Here is a 6,909-nt window from a genome sequence, read left to right as displayed (position 1 = left end):
TAGTTCGCTCCTTAAGTATTTATCTATTAAGATCTAGAAAAATTAACACCAGGAAAATAGGTACTGGGGCTTTTGTATTTTATATTAGAAATTATACCAAATATTGGTAGTTACATATTTATATAAATACAGTGATAAGCGCGCTAATAACCGGCAAAATAACGCAAACGATGGAAAACATTCTTCTTCACGTGCCATCTCCGCGACGGAGGTTGGCAATCATCATGGCTATTCTGATCTTAGATGCTGCTGCTCTGAATAGTTCAATTGATGTGCATCCGTACCATTCCCTCAAGTTACGCAACCATGAGATTCTTCTTCTTCCTACACTTCTCTTCCCTTGAATTTTCCCTTGTATAATCAATTGAAGTAGGTTGTATCTCTCATTACGCATAACATGCCCCAGGTATTGCAGCTTTCGTGTCTTGATGGTTTCCAATACTTCCATTCTTTTGTTGATTCTTCTCATGACTTCGTTGTTTGTTACATGCTCGGTCCATGATATCTTCAGGATTCTTCTATACACCCACATTTCAAATGCTTCCAACTTTTTAGCAGTCGACGCGTTAAGTGTCCATGCTTCTATCCCATAAAGCAGAGTCGAGAAAATATAGCACCTTGCCAGCCTAACTCTCAAGTCCAATTTTAGTTCTCTTGCACAAAGTACCTTTCTCATTTTATTGAAGTTTGTACGTGCTTTCTCTATTCGAACTTTGATTTCTTTGGAGTAATCGTTTGTGTGATTAATTATTGTGCCAAGATAGTGGTAGTTTTCAACTTGTTCTAAAGCACTACCGTTAATTGTCAGGCTTTCACCATTATTTTGGGTTTTTGATATCCTCATAAATTTGGTTTTCTTGGTGTTTATTGATAATCCATATTCCTCTCCATACTCAACTATCTTGTTCATTAGCTTTTGGAGGTCTCGGAGGTTGTCTGTTATTATGATAGTATCGTCCGCATATCTAATGTTGTTAATTGGTGTTCCATTGACCTTGATTCCTGCTGTTTCTCCCTAAGAGCTCTTTTCATAATTTCTTCAGAGTATGCATTGAATAGTAGTGGTGACAATACACACCCCTGTCGCACTCCTCTTTTAACTTCGAACTCTTCTGATGTGTGTTCATTAATGCGTACGTGTGCCTGCTGTTTATAATATAGATTTGTTATAATTCGAAGGTCATTGTGTTGTATTTGTTTTGCTTTGCATATGGAAAACATATGAAGTTGTAAAATAAAAGAGATGAAACTAGTAGAAATTTAGCGATAAAAACCTATAAATTTACATTCTGTTCACTGTTTCCCAGCTTTAGACGTATCAGAGAAGCATGTCAACTAAAACTGTCACTGTCACAGCGGTAGTTTCCAAACTCTTATGTCTAAAGGTGGGAAACAATTAATGAAATATAAATTTATAGGCTCTATCGCTAAATTTCCCATCTCCACTAGTTTCATTTCTATTTATCTCACAACTTAATATGTTTTCCATCTTTTGCGCTATTTTGCCGGTTATTAGCGCGCTCATTACTGTTATGTATTTTGAAAAATGTTAGTGATTGATTTAGAAGTTATATTAGAAATGTTGAATTGTTTTTAAAAATTACTAAAATAATTTTTGTGCCTATTCTAAAATATAGGTATAATAAGAAAGCAATACAAGTGTAAAAACTAACATAGTATCGGATATTCTCTACCATTACAAAATTAAACAAATATAAATTAAAACGAGGCATTTATTTCGCTAGAAATCTAAATGAAATACATTTGACAAAATCAAATCTACCAATTTTATTTTGCTTTAATTCTGCTATTTTGTGATCAACAAATTTTTGACGCTCTAGGTACTTTTCGGTACACTTTTTTTGTTTTCACAGAACTTCGTATTTTTATATAAGTGTCAATTTGAATATCTTTTAAAACTTCTAGAAATTGAAATATATTAGGGCGCGGATTGTAAAATAATGAATTAAATTTAGAATGGAAACTTTCACAGGCATTGATTGTACGCTCAAGTGATGAACTGTTTTCCGCCCACATCTCAGGAGGGAAGTCTGCCTCTTCAGAAATATAGTTGTTCACCAAGTAGTCAGCAAATTGTTGTATGGCTTGGTGTTGTGCTGGTAATATTTCACTAAAGTCTAAAGCAAAACTACTTCTAATGGATCTAGAAAAGGTAGACCAATCATATATCTAAGGTATTGTCTGACTTCATTGTCGTTTAAATACTCAGTAGCCAGACCAACTTTTTGAATTTTTCTTCACCATGATTGTCCGAGATGAAACCTACATCCTTTTATTTTCGCAGATGGAAACACTTCACTTACAGCTGCATGGATCGCTTTTTCGAAATCGGCATACACAACATTGGGACTAAAATTTAAGTTCAATTTTTGACACTCCGTCTTTAAACAATTTAAGGCAGTCACATATGAGTTTGTTAACTTATTTGAAAGCAAAAAGAATGCCAACGGCACATAGTGTCCATTTTCGAGTCCGTGAACTGTAAATAGTTGAATACAAAATTTAGTGCAATATTTAAAAGTTCCATCAACTTAAATTGTTGATGGAACTTGTTGTCTAATTTACTTAAAAATGTTAAGTTAGATACACAAGAAAAAGCAACAAATTTTTTTACCAGATCATTTTTCAATAAAAATTGTTCTTTTTGGTTGGTTGGCAGTTCCACGTAGTTTAACGAGTCATGTACTTTCTGCGCGCACTTCGGAATTTTGGGAATAACTTGTTTTCTGCCATTATAAATATTATTTCTAATCAAATGTACATCTTCCACAGTAAGACTTTTAGTGCCTGTTTGTTTAATTTCGCTCTGTATTAACTTCAATGTTTTTTCACACAAATCATCCATTGTCTTCCGCTTAACACTATTACTTAATTTTTGCCGGTTTAACACTGTTTTTGATGAACTTTCATGGGTATGGTTATGACTACATTCGACTACACTGTTACAAATATTTAAAGTTTTAACAAATGCTTGGAACTTCTTTCTACACACTGCCAACGTTTGATATTATTAGAAAGCATTTTATGGAAGTTATACTTGTATAGGTAAAACAAACACTCCTGACCATGGAGCTGCGCGAAGGCGGAGTCAAATTCACGTAAAGGCAGAAAGGTTCTATTGTAAGTGGAATTATATAGTGCACAGTACAATGCGTTTTGCATGGAAGTGGGGACTAAACCAAATTTCGTCTACTGCGCCGTGGTCAGGAGTGCTTGCACTATCTCTAATTGTCAATAACTAACATTGACTTGCCCTTTTCACTTAACATTTCACTTACTTCAGATTTCTCCATCATGAACTAGGTATAACGACATTCAAACTGAAACTAAAGTAATAATGTTAAGATTCGCACCACCCCTATTTCTTATCATAAAATTTCAGGTAGACTACTAATTACCTACCAATCTTTTCAAAGAAATATATCAATTGCAACTTCTGATACGGAAAAACCCAATAAAATATTGAACAAGGGAATATGAGCTCTAACATCATAATACTTTAGTGATATTATCGTTATAATTTTAATATTTTTTTAAGTAAGAAGTAGTGTTATGCATTGTTTAAAAAAGGTTCATTCTTTTTTAAACAATGATGGTAGTGTTGTATTAATAGGTAAATACAATTACTATTTAAATGGGAATAAGCCACAATTAAAGGTTAAAGTACGTTTATTGACGTTTCAATTTCCACTTCGGAAATCGTTCTCAAAATTGGTATTTCGTGGCTCATTCCCATTTAAATAGCAATTACTTTAACATGCCACAAGAAAATAGCTGCAGAACAATATTAAAGTAAATACAAAGTTTGAGAAGACATTCATCAAATATCTTTTCTAAGAAATATATGGCCGGAGCGAATTTACCTATGCTCCTTTTCTGTGGGGTATTAAAATCTGACCGCGGGAGCGAACTAGTATACACCCCAAAATTGATAGCATATAAATCCGCTCCCTAGTGATGATTATATCCAACCTCTGATTGGGAGACGGCACTTAAAGAAGAAGGAGAATCGCAGTTTGATCACTGATATGATACAATGGAGAAAGAAGGTAAAACATAAGAAACTCATAAAATTAACATTAAAAACATAGACATTCTAAATAAAACTCATAACGAAACATCGAACAAATTGGCACTATATGAAGGAAGATACTCCATGATTACAATTTGAAAACTATAAATATAATCATCAACCGGAATCACCAGTACAACCAATTATTATGTAAAAATCACGCAACTCTGGCCTATTCATTAAACCTGATATTATCTGACTGGACTTTTCAACATAATCTTTAAGTCACCCCTAAATATTAACAAAATATTCAGTAAATACACGTTCGCAGGTACTAATTATGAAAAAGGTGTTAATGCGTAAGCTCTGGCACCCCGGCACCGGCAGCTAACTGACAAAACTTCGTAAGGGTTGACAACTAAATAGAGTTTTCACGTTTATCAAAATTTGTATATCGGTTTGATGGAAAGGTAAATCAATTATTAAAATGTCAAGGTGTTAAAGTGTTTAATTATGATTTCTAAGGGGAAGATAAACGGTTTTGTGGGAATACCGTTAAAAAATTTAATTAAGATTTAATTTACTCGGTGGCTTAACAAAAAACGCAGTACGTGCATATAAAAACAAATAACATGTTTAACAATGCATAAATTACAAGGCCACAAAACTAATTATTTGTATCATTAAAATATGATAGACGGATATGCGAAAAAACCGAAATATCCGAAAATCAGTTTAAATTTATGCAACAGATGCAATTTTCTTTAAAAGGTACCTGATGCAAAAATATTAAAATAAAGTAACAGCCACTCATATGGTATTCATCCATCTTAAAAAGCCATATGTTGGTATTCAGGAACATTTTAGTGTAGGGCAATATCACGTTGATATTGTGAACAAATTCATGTATTAAGGCTTTCTTATGAACACTGATAACTCCACGTAGAGATAATAACCATTGAGATCGAAAAATTCACAATATCCTCGGTATACAAGCCCCCAAACCAGCCTTTTATATTTTCACCCCTAACTAACTTCCAATCACAAGCCAATCAGCTTGTACTGGAAGACTTTAACAGTCACAGTTTACTCTGGGGCTATGCAAATTCGGACGCAAATGGAGAAGCAGTAGAAGCATGGCCGAAACGAGTGGCTTCATGTTAATCCATGATCCTAAACTTCCACAATCTTTTCAGAGCAAAGTTTGGAAAAGAGGATATAACGCAGATATCTGTTTTTCAAGTAATAACCTCGAAGACCGATGTACCAAAGTAGTATATGGCCCCATACCAAAAACTCAGCATATACCAATTGGTATAAATATCTTGCCAATTGTCAGACCACAAGCTATTTCATTCAGAAGGAGATTTAACTTCAAAAAGGCAAACTGGCAAAAGTATGCAGACATGCTAGATTCTGAACTGCTACGTCTTGAACCAAAAGTAGAGAACTACGAAAAATTTGTAGAGGTACTCAAAAATGTGTCTAGAAAAGCTATCCCCAGAGGATGTAGACAACAATATGTTCCCGAGATGTCCAGCGAGTCCAACGAACTAATAAGAACATACATAACCCTCTATTCCACTGACCATTTTAGCCAAGAAACGGTTGACTGCGGATCAGTACACTCCAACAGCTAAGTCAAGCCAGACAGGAAAAGTGGATTGAGACCCTGGAAAATATGGACATAACAAATAGTAGCAAAATAGCATGGAATCTTGTAAAAAACTTAGCAATGATCCAAAAGAACATAAACCCCCTTGTAAGGTTACAGCAAATCAAGTCGCTGCTAAACTCCTTATGAATGCAAGAACTATAAACCGATATAAGGACCAAAACACTATAATAGAAGAAGATTGGATTCGAAAACAAACCACCTAGGAACTCCTTTTACACTAAAAGAACTTCACGACGGTATGAACAGGTTAAAAAACGGGAAAGCTGCAGGTGTCGATGATATATGCAGTAAAAAAATCAAGTATATAGACCAAGGAGCAAAAAACTAAATGGAGGAAATCTAAAGTAATAGCCTTGTTAAAACCAGGAAAAGATTCTATATTCAGGAAGTAGCTATAGATCTATTTCGCTGTTGTGTCACTTTTTCAAACTATACAAGAGACTCGTACTCGCCAGAATAGAAAAAAATATCGACAAGCACCTTATTCCACAACAAGGAGGATTCAGACCCAGCAAATCTTGCACCGGTCAAGTCCTCGCACTAACAGAACACATTAAAGAGGGCTTTGAAAAAAAACTTGGGCTGCTTCTGCAGATTTGACAGCAGCCTATGACACAGTAAGGCAAAAAACATTGCTCCGCAAATTATACGACACTCTCAATGACCACCATCTGGTTAAGGTCGTATATTCCTTACTGCAACACAGACGTTTTTTCGATATGCTGGAGGGTAAAGTAAGTAGGCGGAGAGTTCAAAAAATGGCCTCTCACAGGGAAGTGTTTTAGCACCAATGCTCTTCAATATATACACAAACGACCAATCTACGGCAACCGAAACCAACCACTTCCTCTATGCTGACAATCTTGTAATATGTGCTCAAGGAAATAGTTTTGAAGAAGTGGACAAGAAACTCGATACTGCCTTAAAAACAATGACAGCGTACTACCTACAGAGTTTCCTGAGACCCAATCCCGTTAAAACTTCAAATGCCTGTGATGGTAATATATTAAAACACACAAACCAGTGTACGTCCTGGCGTTTTAAGAACAGCGACACAGGCACTGTGTTTCTCAACTGTTGAATAAGCGTGCCCCGTTTGGGGCAGATCTGCCCACACCAAACAAGTTAATACTACGCTAAATGAGACATGCTGGATAGTAACGGGGTGCATGGAACCAACGCCACTCTCAAATCCATA

This window comes from Diabrotica undecimpunctata, chromosome 1 (assembly GCF_040954645.1).
Source record: "Diabrotica undecimpunctata isolate CICGRU chromosome 1, icDiaUnde3, whole genome shotgun sequence".
NCBI lineage: Eukaryota > Metazoa > Arthropoda > Insecta > Coleoptera > Chrysomelidae > Diabrotica > Diabrotica undecimpunctata.
Note: the sequence above shows the minus strand (reverse complement) of the source record.